Source organism: Oncorhynchus keta, chromosome 6 (genome assembly GCF_023373465.1).
Source record: "Oncorhynchus keta strain PuntledgeMale-10-30-2019 chromosome 6, Oket_V2, whole genome shotgun sequence".
NCBI classification, from domain to species: domain Eukaryota; kingdom Metazoa; phylum Chordata; class Actinopteri; order Salmoniformes; family Salmonidae; genus Oncorhynchus; species Oncorhynchus keta.
Window position 1 is genome coordinate 196,873 of NC_068426.1, and position 15,891 is coordinate 212,763.

The 15,891-nt window shown below is 44.7% G+C and overlaps 1 protein-coding gene and 1 long non-coding RNA gene across 11 annotated transcripts in view; both read right to left on the bottom strand.

Moving 5' to 3' along the window:
• Positions 1–4,480, bottom strand: part of LOC118376552 (thrombospondin type-1 domain-containing protein 1) — a 64,392-nt gene extending 59,912 nt beyond the window's left edge. The window contains exon 1 of the mRNA XM_052521734.1: positions 4,196–4,480. The gene's annotated coding sequence lies outside the window, so the exon portion shown is untranslated. The remainder of the gene's footprint in view (positions 1–4,195) is intronic.
• A 5,600-nt stretch (positions 4,481–10,080) lies between these two features.
• On the bottom strand, positions 10,081–14,932 carry LOC127930571 (uncharacterized). 10 transcript variants are annotated; one of them, XR_008138110.1, is made up of 7 exons: positions 14,231–14,932; positions 13,599–13,758; positions 12,947–13,106; positions 12,785–12,864; positions 12,545–12,624; positions 11,733–12,138; positions 10,081–11,012 (listed from the first exon to the last, which is right to left on the bottom strand). It is a non-coding gene; the product is annotated as an uncharacterized LOC127930571 (long non-coding RNA). The 10 variants fall into 10 exon arrangements; XR_008138105.1 differs by lacking the exon at positions 14,231–14,932 and adding an exon at positions 11,573–11,658 and having other exon boundaries at positions 11,739–12,138; positions 13,599–13,879; XR_008138106.1 differs by lacking the exon at positions 14,231–14,932 and adding an exon at positions 13,439–13,512 and having other exon boundaries at positions 13,593–13,879.
• Positions 14,933–15,891: the final 959 nt, after the last annotated feature.

Here is a 15,891-nt window from a genome sequence, read left to right on the forward strand (position 1 = left end):
TAGATCCCCGACGAGGCCCTTGACCTAGATCCCCGACGAGGCCCTTGACCTAGATCCCCGACGAGGCCCTTGATCTAGATCCCCGACGAGGCCCTTGATCTGATCCCGACCAGGCCCTTGATGTAGATCCCCGACGAGGCCCTTGACCTAGATCCCCGACGAGGCCCTTGATCTAGATCCCCGACGAGGCCCTTGATGTGCTTCCCCGACCAGGCCCTTGATGTAGATCCCCGACGAGGCCCTTGATCTAGATCCCCGACGAGGCCCTTGATCTAGATCCCCGACGAGGCCCTTGACCTAGATCCCCGACGAGGCCCTTGATCTAGATCCCCGACGAGGCCCTTGATCTAGATCCCCGACGAGGCCCTTGATCTAGATCCCGACGAGGCCCTTGATCTAGATCCCCGACGAGGCTCTTTATCTGCTTTCCCGACCAGGCCCTTTATCTGATTCCCCGACGAGGCCCTTGATCTAGATCCCCGACGAGGCCCTTGATCTAGATCCCCGACGAGGCCCTTTATCTGCTTCCCAGACGAGGCCCTTTATCTGAAACTCCCAAAGTCATCCAACCGTATAAACATCAGGGGTGGAGAGCTGCCTGAAGTCATCCAACCGTATAAACATCAGGGGTAGAGAGCTGCCTGAAGTCATCCAACCGTATAAACATCAGGGGTAGAGAGCTGCCTGAAGTCATCCAACCGTATAAACATCAGGGGTGGAGAGCTGCCTGAAGTCATCCAACCGTATAAACATCAGGGGTGGAGAGCTGCCTGAAGTCATCCAACCGTATAAACATCAGGGGTGGAGAGCTGCCTGAAGTCATCCAACCGTATAAACATCAGGGGTGGAGAGCTGCCTGAAGTCATCCAACCGTATAAACACCAGGGGTGGAGAGCTGCCTGAAGTCATCCAACCGTATAAACATCAGGGGTGGAGAGCTGCCTGAAGTCATCCAACCGTATAAACATCAGGGGTGGAGAGCTGCCTGAAGTCATCCAACCGTATAAACATCAGGGGTGGAGAGCTGCCTGAAGTCATCCAACCGTATAAACATCAGGCCCTGAAGTCATCCAACCGTATAAACATCAGGGGTGTAGAGCTGCCTGAAGTCATCCAACCATAAACATCAGGGGTGTAGATCTGCCTGAAGTCATCCAACCGTATAAACATCAGGGGTGGAGAGCTGCCTGAAGTCATCCAACCGATAAACATCAGGGGTGGATGCCTGAAGTCATCCAACCGTATAAACATCAGAGAGAGCTGCCTGAAGTCATCTGGGGTGGAGGCCCTTTATCTGCTTAAACATCAGGGGTGGAGAGCTGCCTGAAGTCATCCAACCGTATAAACATCAGGGGTGGAGAGCTGCCTGAAGTCATCCAACCGTATAAACACCAGGGGTTGGAGAGCTGCCTGAAGTCATCCAACCGTATAAACATCAGGGGTGGAGAGCTGCCTGAAGTCATCCAACCGTATAAACATCAGGGGTGGAGAGCTGCCTGAAGTCATCCAACCGTATAAACATCAGGGGTGGAGAGCTGCCTGAAGTCATCCAACCGTATAAACATCAGGGGTGGAGAGCTGCCTGAAGTCATCCAACCGTATAAACATCAGGGGTGGAGAGCTGCCTGAAGTCATCCAACCTTGTAATCAGGGGTGGAGAGCTGCCTGAAGTCATCCAACCGTATAAACATCAGGGGTGGAGAGCTGCCTGAAGTCATCCAACCGTATAAACATCAGGGGTGGAGAGCTGCCTGAAGTCATCCAACCGTATAAACATCAGGGGTGGAGAGCTGCCTGAAGTCATCCAACCGTATAAACATCAGGGGTAGAGAGCTGCCTGAAGTCATCCAACCGTATAAACATCAGGGGTGTAGAGCTGCCTGAAGTCATCCAACCGTATAAACATCAGGGGTGGAGAGCTGCCTGAAGTCATCCAACCGTATAAACATCAGGGGTGGAGAGCTGCCTGAAGTCATCCAACCGTATAAACATCAGGGGTGGAGAGCTGCCTGAAGTCATCCAACCGTATAAACATCAGGGGTGGAGAGCTGCCTGAAGTCATCCAACCGTATAAACATCAGGGGTGGAGAGCTGCCTGAAGTCATCCAACCGTATAAACATCAGGGGTGGAGAGCTGCCTGAAGTCATCCAACCGTATAAACATCAGGGGTGGAGAGCTGCCTGAAGTCATATATTAAAATGTTCCTTTAGCCACTGCCATTGAATTCAGAATAATAAGTGGTGACTATCTGGCCTTGGGGAGAGAGCACAACCCTACAGGAAGAACGCACAACCCTACAGGAGGAACGCACAACCCTACAGGAGGAACGCACAACCCTACAGGAGGACCGCACAGCCCTGCAGGAGGACCGCACAGCCCTGCAGGAGGACCGCACAGCCCTGCAGGAAGAACGCACAGCCCTGCAGGAGGACCGCACAGCCCTGCAGGAAGAACACACAGCCCTGCAGGAGGACCGCACAGCCCTGCAGGAGGACCGCACAGCCCTGCAGGAGGAACGCACAGCCCTGCAGGAAGAACGCACAGCCCTGCAGGAAGAACACACAGCGCTACAGGAAGAACACACAGCGCTACAGGAAGAACGCACAGCCCTGCAGGAAGAACGCACAACCCTACAGGAGGAACGCACAACCCTACAGGAGGAACGCACAACCCTACAGGAGGAACGCACAGCCCTGCAGGAAGAATGCACAGCCCTGCAGGAAGAACGCACAGCCCTGCAGGAAGAACACACAGCCCTGCAGGAAGAACACACAGCCCTGCAGGAAGAATGCACAGCCCTGCAGGAAGAACACACAGCCCTGCAGGAAGAACACACAGCCCTGCAGGAAGAATGCACAGCCCTGCAGGAAGAACGCACAGCCCTGCAGGAAGAACACACAGCGCTACAGGAAGAACGCACAGCCCTGCAGGAAGAACGCACAACCCTACAGGAGGAACGCACAACCCTACAGGAGGAACGCACAGCCCTGCAGGAAGAATGCACAGCCCTGCAGGAAGAACGCACAGCCCTGCAGGAAGAACACACAACGCTGCAGGAAGAACACACAACGCTGCAGGAAGAACACACAACGCTGCAGGAAGGGCTGCAGGAAGAACACACAGCGCTACAGGAAGAACACAGCGCTACAGGAAGGGCTGCAGATTAAGTTTAATACATATGTCAAATTAGATCATGACTCCGGTCTCTATAGAAACAAATCATTGAAAATACTACACCAGCATAATTTAGCCACAATAGAGGATCAATAGTTAAAAAAAGAAAAATGTAATCCCTGTAGATTGTGTTGTCACATAATGAGCGTTTAGGCCTCGTCTACAGTCGGGATTCCCGCAATTCAGCAGCAAATATAAAACAGATGATTGATGAGTTGATGATGATTGATAAGTTGTCGCTGTCAGTGAAAAGCAGCTAGAAGGTATTTCGCAATATTTTTAAAATACAATTGCGGGAAGAATATGATAGAATACATGAGTGCCACTGGAGAGTTGGACTATAATGACCTCCTCATATTGTTGGCATGAGATCTGTGTGTCCACTCGTGTCATTGGCCTATGCTATTGGTCGCCTCCAAGACATCGGTCGTTGGTTTTATTGATATCAGTATTTAAATGTCAGAGTAGCTTGTCATTTTTATAATGTGTGTGTGGTATAAAAAAAATATTGTAACGTCTCCAATAACTGGTTCTGGCCCACAGCCCTGGCTTGCATGCTACTGGTTCCTATAAACTCCCAGTCATTGCGATAACACTAGTTAGCATTGACTCGCAAAACTGTCTTCTTCCTTCATACTGGAAGCAAAATAAAGAAACTGGTATGCAGGAGTTGATCTGACTGGGGGAAGTAGATAAAGGACCTCTCCACTGCTCATTTCAACGTCTGTTGAATTTATTTTGAATTGACGTTGAAACAACGTTGACTCAACCAGCGTGAGTCCAGCGGGTCATTGCCAAAATCCTGAACTATCCCTTTAAGCTCATAAGGACATTAGCCTACATAACATATAGCCTAATGTTTTCGCAATGTTTGCTCAAATGAATAGAACATTTTAGAAATGTTAGTCTTTCTGTCCCTCCGGCTATAATGACCAGTCAGGCTTATTCCGAAGGGGTCGGCGTACACGTTGTAGGCTACCTGTCATTCTCAATAGACTAGGACCACATTTGCGTACTTACATTTCCTGTAGACTCAGAAAGGCGTTGATTATTCCCAACGAAACCTCCATCAAACGTCCCGACTCATCCATGGAAACGTCATTCCGTCCATTTCTGATCGTCAACCTCCACAGATGATTAATTAACGTGACCCGCGGAACAGCAGCTCGATTACAGATCAACTTCAGAGAGAAGAAGATGCAGAGAGAGACGGAGAGGAACGGCAATCCCTTTGCGCGCGTCCGTGCCGTGAGCGGACAGAACAGAGCCAGGGTGACCGCGCATTCCCGTGCCGCTCGTCCTCTGTTACGGTCAATTATACGCGGCTCATTGCAACCTATGAGGTTGTACGTGGCCATACGTGCGGTCAATCAGTTTAAATTAATGTATAGATCTCAAACAGTGCTCAAAGTTTGAGCCAAGAACAGAAGTAAAGGTTTAAAAGATGAATAAAAAGACAGACTAATGACTTATAAAATGACAAAGGATGTATTGTTTTCATATTTAATGAGGGTAATACAAGCAATACATATATGGTAGGCTGTAGCTTATTGGGTTCCAAGGAAAATACTCAGCACACATTATAATAACCCCCCCCCCCCCTTTAGGACGTGTTGAACACTGCAGAGCGATGCCGAAACCTAGGACTACCTGAGGCCTACCTGAACACTGCAGAGCGATGCCGAAGCCTAGGACTACCTGAGGCCTACCTGAACACTGCAGAGCGATGCCGAAGCCTAGGACTACCTGAGGCCTACCTGAACACTGCAGAGCGATGCCGAAGCCTAGGACTACCTGAGGCCTACCTGAACACTGCAGAGCGATGCCGAAGCCTAGGACTACCTGAGGCCTACCTGAACACTGCAGAGATGTATGCCCTAAACCTAGGACTACCTGAGGCCTACCTGAACACTGCAGAGGCAGCAGAGCCTAGGACTACCTGAGGCCTACCTGAACACTGCAGAGCGATGCCGAAGCCTGGACTACCTGAGGCCTACCTGAACACTGCAGATTGCGTGCAAGCCTTGACTACCTGAGCCTACCTGAACACTGCAGAGCGTGCCTGTAAGCCTAGGACTGATTGAGGCCTAAACCTGAACACTGCAGAGTTGCCGAAGCCTAGGACTACCTGAGGCCTACCTGAACACTGATTGAATAATGCCGTTACACCCAGCACTCCTGAGGCCTATGATTATAAGACAGGCTGTCAAAACAAGCCTAGGACTACCTGAGGCCTACCTGAACACTGCAGAGAAACGTTTAGGTGTTGAATCACTGATGCGCATCAGGCTATAACCTGTACCAGCGATATCAACAGGGTTATACAACACTGACTCACAGAGATGTATAGCCCTAAACATTAACGATAAGTCCCAGTGTCATCTAAAAACCTATGAGGCAGTCAGAGTTCAACACCACAGGCACCCTAGGAAGTAGACAGGAGAGGTGTAGGGCGATGGGTTGGGCATTGCCTGAGTCGTGTTTAACTGTTCAATTGCAGTAAGCAAGCTTTGACACAGCTAAACAAATCATTCTGGAGTCTGCCGTGGGCTGTATAGGCCTAAATGTAATGATTGATGGGGGAAACAGCTGAAATGGGGTCTTGAACCATGGAGTTGAGGTCACAGGGCAACTACACTGCCTCCTGTCCCTTAATGACATGATTGAATAATGGCCGTTACACCCAGCACTCCGTTATGATATGATTATAAGACAGGCTGTCAAAACAAGGTCACAGAGAACTGGACTAGGAGAATCACAGATTATACACTGTGGAGCTATATACAGGAAGTGTGTCAATGTGTGTGTGTGTGTGTGTGTGTGTACCAGATCAATGTGTGTGTGTGTGTGTGATCAATGTGTGATGTGTGTGAGTGTGGTGTGTGTGTATTTATGTGTGTGTGTGTGTGTGTGTGTGTGTGTGTATTTATGTGTGTGTGTGTGTGTGTGTGTGTGTGTGTGTGTGTGTGGTACCAGTACCAGTGTGTGGAGTATTTATGTGTGTGTGTGTGTGCTACATACAGGAAGACCATTTTTCCAAGTGCATTGACTGAGAACACATTATCTACATCAATGGGGAATAGTTACAAATATAATAGCATCTTATTTATCATTTTTACTCTGATTAAATGTCAGGATTTGAGGAAAAACTGAGTTTAAATGTATTTGACTAAAGTGTATGTAAACTTCCAACTTCAACTGTATATACAGGGAGTAACAGATCAATGTGGAGCTATATACAGGGAGTACCAGTACCAGATCAATGTGAAGCTATATACAGGGAGTACCAGTACCAGATCAATGTGGAGCTATATACAGGAAATACCAGTACCAGATCAATGTGGAGCTATATACAGGGAATACCAGATCAATGTGGAGCTATATACAGGAAGTACCAGATCAATGTGGAGCTATATACAGGAAGTACCAGTACCAGATCAATGTGGAGCTATATACAGGAAGTACCAGTACCAGATCAATGTGGAGCTACATACAGGGAGTACCAGGACCAGATCAATGTGGAGCTACATACAGGGAGTACCAGGACCAGATCAATGTGGAGCTACATACAGGAAGTACCAGTACCAGATCAATGTGGAGCTACATACAGGAGTACCAGGACCAGATCAATGTGGAGCTACATACAGGGAGTACCAGGACCAGATCAATGTGGAGCTACATACAGGAGTACCAGGACCAGATCAATGTGGAGCTACATACAGGGAGTACCAGTACCAGATCAATGTGGAGCTATATACAGGGAGTACCAGATCAATGTGGAGCTATATACAGGGAGTACCAGTACCAGATCAATGTGGAGCTATATACAGGGAGTACCAGATCAATGTGGAGCTATATACAGGGAGTACCAGTACCAGATCAATGTGGAGCTACATACAGGAAGTACCAGTACCAGATCAATGTGGAGCTATATACAGGAAGTACCAGTACCAGATCAATGTGGAGCTATATACAGGAAGTACCAGATCAATGCGGAGCTATATACAGGAAGTACCAGATCAATGTGGAGCTATATACAGGAAGTACCAGATCAATGTGGAGCTATATACAGGAAGTACCAGTACCAGATCAATGTGGAGCTACATACAGGAAGTACCAGTACCAGATCAATGTGGAGCTATATACAGGAGTAGCAGTACCAGATCAATGTGGAGTTATATACAGGGAGTACCAGATCAATGTGGAGCTACATACAGGAAGTACCAGTACCAGATCAATGTGAAGTTATATACAGGGAGTAGCAGTACCAGATCAATGTGGAGTTATATACAGGGAGTACCAGATCAATGTGGAGCTATATACAGGAAGTACCAGAACAATGTGGAGCTATATTCAGGAAGTACCAGATCAATGTGGAGCTATATACAGGGAGTACCAGTACCAGATCAATGTGGAGCTACATACAGGAAGTACCAGTACCAGATCAATGTGGAGCTATATACAGGGAGTACCAGTAAGATCAATGTGGAGCTACATACAGGGAGTACCAGTACCAGATCAATGTGGAGCTACATACAGGGAGTACCAGTACCAGATCAATGTGGAGCTACATACAGGGAGTACCAGTACCAGATCAATGTGGAGATATATACAGGAGTACCAGATCAATGTGGAGTTATATACAGGAAGTACCAGTACCAGATCAATGTGGAGCTACATACAGGAAGTGCCAGTACCAGATCAATGTGGAGCTATATTCAGCTCAATAGCTACAGGGAGTACCAGTACCAGATCAATGTGGAGCTACATACAGGGAGTACCAGAACCAGATCAATGTGGAGCTACATATCAATGTGGAGCTATATACAGGGAGTAGTACCAGATCAATGTGGAGCTACATACAGGGAGTACCAGTACCAGAACAATGTGGAGATATATTCAGGAAGTACCAGATCAATGTGGAGTTATATACAGGAAGTACCAGTACCAGATCAATGTGGAGCTACATACAGGAACCAGTACCAGATCAATGTGGAGCTATATTCAGGGAGTACCAGAACAATGTGGAGCTATATACAGGGAGTACCAGAACAATGTGGAGCTATATACAGGGAGTACCAGATCAATGTGGAGCTATATACAGGGAGTACCAGAACAATGTGGAGCTATATACAGGGAGTACCAGATCAATGTGGAGCTACAGTTGAAGTCGGAGGTTTAAATACACCTTAGCCAAATACATCTAAACTTAGTTTTTCACAATTCCTGACATTTAATCAGTAAAAAATTCCCTATTTTAGGCCAGTTAGGATCACCACTTTATTTTGAGAATGTGAAATGTCAGAATAATAGTAGAGAGAATTATTTATTTCAGCTTTTATTTCTTTCATCACATTCCAAGTGGGTCAGAAGTTTACATACACTCAATTAGTATTTGGTAGCATTGCCTTTTTGGGTCAAATGTTTTGGGTTGCCTTCCACAAGCTTCCCACAATAAGTTTGGTGATTTTTGGCCCATTCCTCCTGGCAGAGCTGGTGTAACTGAGTCAGGTTTGTAGGCCTCCTGACAGAGCTGGTGTAACTGAGTCAGGTTTGTAGGCCTCCTTGCTCACACACACCTTTTCAGTTCTGACAACAAATTTGCTATAGGATTGAGGTCAGGTCTTTGTGATGGCCACTCCAATACCTTGACTTCGTTGTCCTTAAGCCATTTTACCACAACTTTGGAAGTATGTTTGGGGTCATTGTCCATTTGGAAGACTCATTTATGACCGAGCTTTAACTTCCTGACTGATGTCTTGAGATGTTGCTTTAATATATCCACATAATTTTCCGTCCTCATGATGCCATCTATTTTGCGAAGTGCACCAGTCCCTCCTGCAGCAAAGCACCCCCACAACATGATGCTGCCACCCCCGTGCTTCACGGTTGGGGTGGTGTTCTTCGGCTTGCAAGCCTCCCCCTTTTTCCTCCAAACATAACGATGGTCATTATGGCCAAACAGTTCTATTTTTGTTTCATCAGACCAGAGGAAATTTCTCCAAAAAGTACGATCTTTGTACCCATGTACAGTTGCAAACTGTAGTCTGGCTTTTTATGGCGGTTTTGGAGCAGTGGCTACTTCCTTGCTGAGCGGCCTTTCAGGTTATGTCGATATAGGACTCGTTTTACTGTGGATATAGATACTTTTGTACCTGTTTTCTCCAGCAACTTCACACCAAAGTACGTTCATCTCTTGGAGACAAAATGGGTCTCCGTTCTGAGCGGTATGACGGCTGCATGGTCCCATTGCGTTTATACTTGCATACTATTGTTTGTACAGATGAACGTGGTACCTTGAGGCGTTTGTAAATTGATCCCAAGGATGAACCAGACTTGTGGAGGTCTACAATTTTTTTTGTCTGAGGTCTTGACTGATTCTATTGATTTTCCCATGATGTCAAGCAAAGAGGCAATGAGTTTGAAGGTAGGCCTTGAAATACATCCACAGGTCCACCTCCAATTGACTCAAATGATGTCAATTAGCCTATCAGAAGCTTCTAAAGCCATGACATCATTTTCTGGAATTTTCCAAGCTGTTTAAAGGCACAGTCAACTTAGTGTATGTAAACTTCTGACCCACTGGAATTGTGATACAGTGAATTATAAGTTAAATAATTTGTCTGTAAACAATTACTGGAAAAATTACTTGTGTCACGCACAAAGTAGATGTCCTAACTGACTTGCCAGAACTATAGATTGCTAACAAGAAATTTGTGGAGTGGTTGAAAAATGAGGAATAATGACTCCAATCTAAGTGTATGTAAACTTCAGACTTCACCTCTATATACAGGGAGTACCAGATCAATGTGAAACTGTATACAGGGAGTACCGGAAGGGTACTGGGGGGACATCAAAACTACGAAATAACACATACGGAATCATGTAGTAACTCAAAAAAAAATCTAAATATATTTACATGTGAGATTCTTCAAATAGCCACCCTTTGCCTTGATGACAGCTTTGCATTCTCTCAACCAGCTTTGAGGTAGTCACATGGAATGCTTCTGACCGGTACTGTTGTGAGGCTGGTTGGATGTACTGGCAAAAGCTCTAAAACAACAATGGAGGTGGTTTATGGTAGAGAAATGACCATTCAATTATTTGGCAATAGCTCTGGTGGGCATTCCTGCAGTCAGTATACAAATAGCACCTTCAGAACTTGACACATCTGTGGAATTGTGTTGTGACAAAACTGCACATTTTAGAGTCTCCTTTTATTGTCCCCAGCACAAGGTGCACCTGTGTAATGATCATGCTGTTTAATCATCTTATTGATATGCCACACCTGTCAGATGGATGGATTATCTTGGCAAAGGAGAAATGCTCACTAACAGGGATGTAAACTAATTTGTGCAATACATTTTTTGTGCGTATGTAAAATTTCCGGCATCTTTTATTTCAGCTCATGGGACCAACACCTGACATGTGTGTTTATATTTTTGTTCAACGCAAAAAGTATGACATAACTGATCACATATAATATATATTACATATAAATCAGTTACTCCCCAACCCTGATTGAGTCATAGCTTCCTTCCACTGCATTGTACTGTGTGTGTGTATGTAGTGTGTGTGTGTGTGTGTGTGTAGTGTGTGTGAATGCGTGTCTGCCTTTGAGTGTGTCATACAGTAGCTCCCGTCTCTACATGGGTCTACTCCATGTCTAGTCTTTACCTCTACCTACATTATATTACCTACCCTACTACCAACACTGCTGTTACTGTCTATTATCTATCCTGTTGTCTAGTCTTTACCTCTACCTACATTATATTACCTACCCTACTACCAACACTGCTGTTACTGTCTATTATCTATCCTGTTGTCTAGTCTTTACCTCAACCTACATTATATTACCTACCCTACTACCAACACTGCTGTAACTGTCTATTATCTACCCTGTTGTCTAGTCTTTACCCCTACCTACATTATATTACCTACCCTACTACCAACACTGCTCTTACTGTCTATTATCTATCCTGTTGCCTAGTCTTTACCCCTACCTACATTATATTACCTACCCTACTACCAACACTACTGTTACTGTCTATTATCTATCCTGTTGTCTAGTCTTTACCTCTACCTACATTATATTACCTATCCTACTACCAACACTGCTGTTACTGTCTATTATCTATCCTGTTGTCTAGTCTTTACCTCTACCTACATTATATTACCTACCCTACTACCAACACTGCTCTTACTGTCTATTATCTATCCTGTTGTCTAGTCTTTACCTCTACCTACATTATATTACCTACCCTACTACCAACACTGCTCTTACTGTCTATTATCTATCCTGTTGTCTAGTCTTTACCCCTACCTACATTATATTACCTACCCTACTACCAACACTGCTGTAACTGTCTATTATCTACCCTGTTGTCTAGTCTTTACCCCTACCTACATTATATTACCTACCCTACTACCAACACTGCTGTTACTGTCTATTATCTATCCTGTTGTCTAGTCTTTACCCCTACCTACATTATATTACCTACCCTACTACCAACACTGCTCTTACTGTCTATTATCTATCCTGTTGTCTAGTCTTTACCCCTACCTACATTATATTACCTACCCTACTACCAACACTGCTGTTACTGTCTATTATCTATCCTGTTGTCTAGTCTTTACCCCTACCTACATTATATTACCTACCCTACTACCAACACTGCTGTTACTGTCTATTATCTATCCTGTTGTCTAGTCTTTACCCCTACCTACATTATATTACCTACCCTACTACCAACACTGCTGTTACTGTCTATTATCTATCCTGTTGTCTAGTCTTTACCCCTACCTACATTATATTACCTACCCTACTACCAACACTGCTGTTACTGTCTATTATCTATCCTGTTGTCTAGTCTTTACCCCTACCTACATTATATTACCTACCCTACTACCAACACTGCTGTTACTGTCTATTATCTATCCTGTTGTCTAGTCTTTACCCCTACCTACATTATATTACCTACCCTACTACCAACACTGCTGTTACTGTCTATTATCTATCCTGCTGTCTAGTCTTTACCCCTACCTACATTATATTACCTACCCTACTACCAACACTGCTCTTACTGTCTATTATCTATCCTGTTGTCTAGTCTTTACCCCAAACTACATTATATTACCTACCCTACTACCAACACTACTGTTACTGTCTATTATCTATCCTGTTGTCTAGTCTTTACCTCTACCTACATTATATTACCTATCCTACTACCAACACTGCTCTTACTGTCTATTATCTATCCTGTTGTCTAGTCTTTACCCCTACCTACATTATATTACCTACCCTACTACCAACACTGCTGTTACTGTTACTGTCTATTATCTATCCTGTTGTCTCGTCTTTACCTCTACCTACATTATATTACCTACCCTACTACCAACACTGCTGTTACTGTCTATTATCTATCCTGTTGTCTAGTCTTTACCCCTACCTACATTATATTACCTATCCTACTACCAACACTGCTCTTACTGTCTATTATCTATCCTGTTGCCTAGTCTTTACCCCTACCTACATTATATTACCTACCCTACTACCAACACTGCTGTAACTGTCTATTATCTATCCTGTTGTCTAGTCTTTACCTCTACCTACATTATATTACCTACCCTACTACCAACACTGCTGTTACTGTCTATTATCTATCCTGTTGTCTAGTCTTTACCTCTACCTACATTATATTACCTACCCTACTACCAACACTGCTGTTACTCTGTCTATTATCTATCCTGTTGTCTAGTCTTTACCCCTACCTACATTATATTACCTACCCTACTACCAACACTGCTGTTACTGTCTATTATCTATCCTGTTGTCTAGTCTTTACCTCTACCTACATTATATTACCTACCCTACTACCAACACTGCTGTTACTGTCTATTATCTATCCTGTTGTCTAGTCTTTACCCCTACCTACATTATATTACCTACCCTACTACCAACACTGCTGTTACTGTTACTGTCTATTATCTATCCTGTTGTCTAGTCTTTACCCCTACCTACATTATATTACCTACCCTACTACCAACACTGCTGTTACTGTTACTGTCTATTATCTATCCTGTTGTCTAGTCTTTACCTCTACCTACATTATATTACCTACCCTACTACCAACACTGCTCTTACTGTCTATTATCTATCCTGTTGTCTAGTCTTTACCTCTACCTACATTATATTACCTACCCTACTACCAACACTGCTCTTACTGTCTATTATCTATCCTGTTGTCTAGTCTTTACCCCTACCTACATTATATTACCTACCCTACTACCAACACTGCTGTTACTGTCTATTATCTATCCTGTTGTCTAGTCTTTACCTCTACCTACATTATATTACCTACCCTACTACCAACACTGCTCTTACTGTCTATTATCTATCCTGTTGTCTAGTCTTTACCTCTACCTACATTATATTACCTACCCTACTACCAACACTGCTGTTACTGTCTATTATCTATCCTGTTGTCTAGTCTTTACCTCTACCTACATTATATTACCTACCCTACTACCAACACTGCTGTTACTGTCTATTATCTATCCTGTTGTCTAGTCTTTACCCCTACCTACATTATATTACCTACCCTACTACCAACACTGCTGTTACTGTTACTGTCTATTATCTATCCTGTTGTCTCGTCTTTACCTCTACCTACATTATATTACCTACCCTACTACCAACACTGCTGTTACTGTCTATTATCTATCCTATTGTCTAGTCTTTACCCCTACCTACCCTACTACCAACACTGCTCTTACTGTCTATTATCTATCCTGTTGTCTAGTCTTTACCTCTACCTACATTATATTACCTACCCTACTACCAACACTGCTCTTACTGTCTATTATCTATCCTGTTGTCTAGTCTTTACCCCTACCTACATTATATTACCTACCCTACTACCAACACTGCTCTTACTGTCTATTATCTATCCTGTTGTCTAGTCTTTACCCCTACCTACATTATATTACCTACCCTACTACCAACACTGTTGTTACTGTCTATTATCTATCCTGTTGTCTAGTCTTTACCTCTACCTACATTATATTACCTACCCTACTACCAACACTGCTGTTACTGTCTATTATCTATCCTGTTGTCTAGTCTTTACCTCTACCTACATGTACACATTACCTCAACTAACCGTTACCCCCAGTGTATATAGCCTGGGTACCCCCTGTGTACCCCCTGTGTATATAGCCTGTTTACCGGTACCCCCTGTGTATATAGCCTGGGTACCGTTACCCCCTGTGTATATAGCCTGGGTACCGTTACCCCCTGTGTATATAGCCTGGGTACCGTTACCCCCTGTGTATATAGCCTGGGTACCGTTACCCCCTGTGTATATAGCCTGGGTACCGTTACCCCCTGTGTATATAGCCTGGGTACCGTTACCCCCTGTGTATATAGCCTGGGTACCGTTACCCCCTGTGTATATAGCCTGGGTACCGGTACCCCCTGTGTATATAGCCTGGGTACCGTTACCCCCTGTGTATATAGCCTGGGTACCGGTACCCCCTGTGTATATAGCCTGGGTACCGTTACCCCCTGTGTATATAGCCTGGGTACCGGTACCCCCTGTGTATATAGCCTGGGTACCGTTACCCCCTGTGTATATAGCCTGGGTACCGGTACCCCCTGTGTATATAGCCTGGGTACCAGTACCCCCTGTGTATATAGCCTGGGTACCAGTACCCCCTGTGTATATAGCCTGGGTACCAGTACCCCCTGTGTATATAGCCTGGGTACCGGTACCCCCTGTGTATATAGCCTGGGTACCGGTACCCCCTGTGTATATAGCCTGGGTACCGTTACCCCCTGTGTATATAGCCTGGGTAACGGTACCCCCTGTGTATATAGCCTGGGTACCAGTACCCCCTGTGTATATAGCCTGGGTACCAGTACCCCCTGTGTATATAGCCTGGGTACCAGTACCCCCTGTGTATATAGCCTGGGTACCGGTACCCCCTGTGTATATAGCCTGGGTACCGGCCTCGTTATTGTTATTTGTGTTACTTTTTATTTAATATTTTACTAAATAAACAAAAAGTTAACAATTATCTTAATTCTATTTCTTGAATTGCATTGTAAGTAAGCATTTCACAGAAAGGTCTACTACACCCGTTGTATTCGGCACACGTGACAAATTCAAATGGATTTGATTCTACTCCAGGGCAAAGTCTTCTGGTTTCCTCCCAGTTCTGTTTAATCCATTCATTTAAATTGATGACCCACATGGAGGACACAGCAGGCTAATCTAATCTGGGGTACACCACGTGCTCCCACACTACGTGTGTGTTCATATATATATATGTGTGTGTGTGTGTGTGTGTGTGTGTGTGTGTGTGTGTGTGTGTGTTGGGAATAGGATTCCATTTGGGACACGGCCTAATAGTCTCTAGCCTGCATCTGACCTAGGATCAGTTAGCTTGCTGATCACAAGAAGCTGGTCTGCAGGGTAATGGGCCTGCATCTGACTGCTGACCAAGGATCAGTTAGCTTGCTGATCACTGTAAAGTAGCCTGGTCCTATTAACACTGTAAAGTAGCCTGGTCCTATTAACACTGTAAAGTAGCCTGGTCCTATTAACACTGTAAAGTAGCCTGGTCCTATTAACACTGTAAAGTAGCCTGGTCCTATTAACACTGTAAGGTAGCCTGGTCCTATTAACACTGTAAAGTAGCCTGGTCCTATTAAC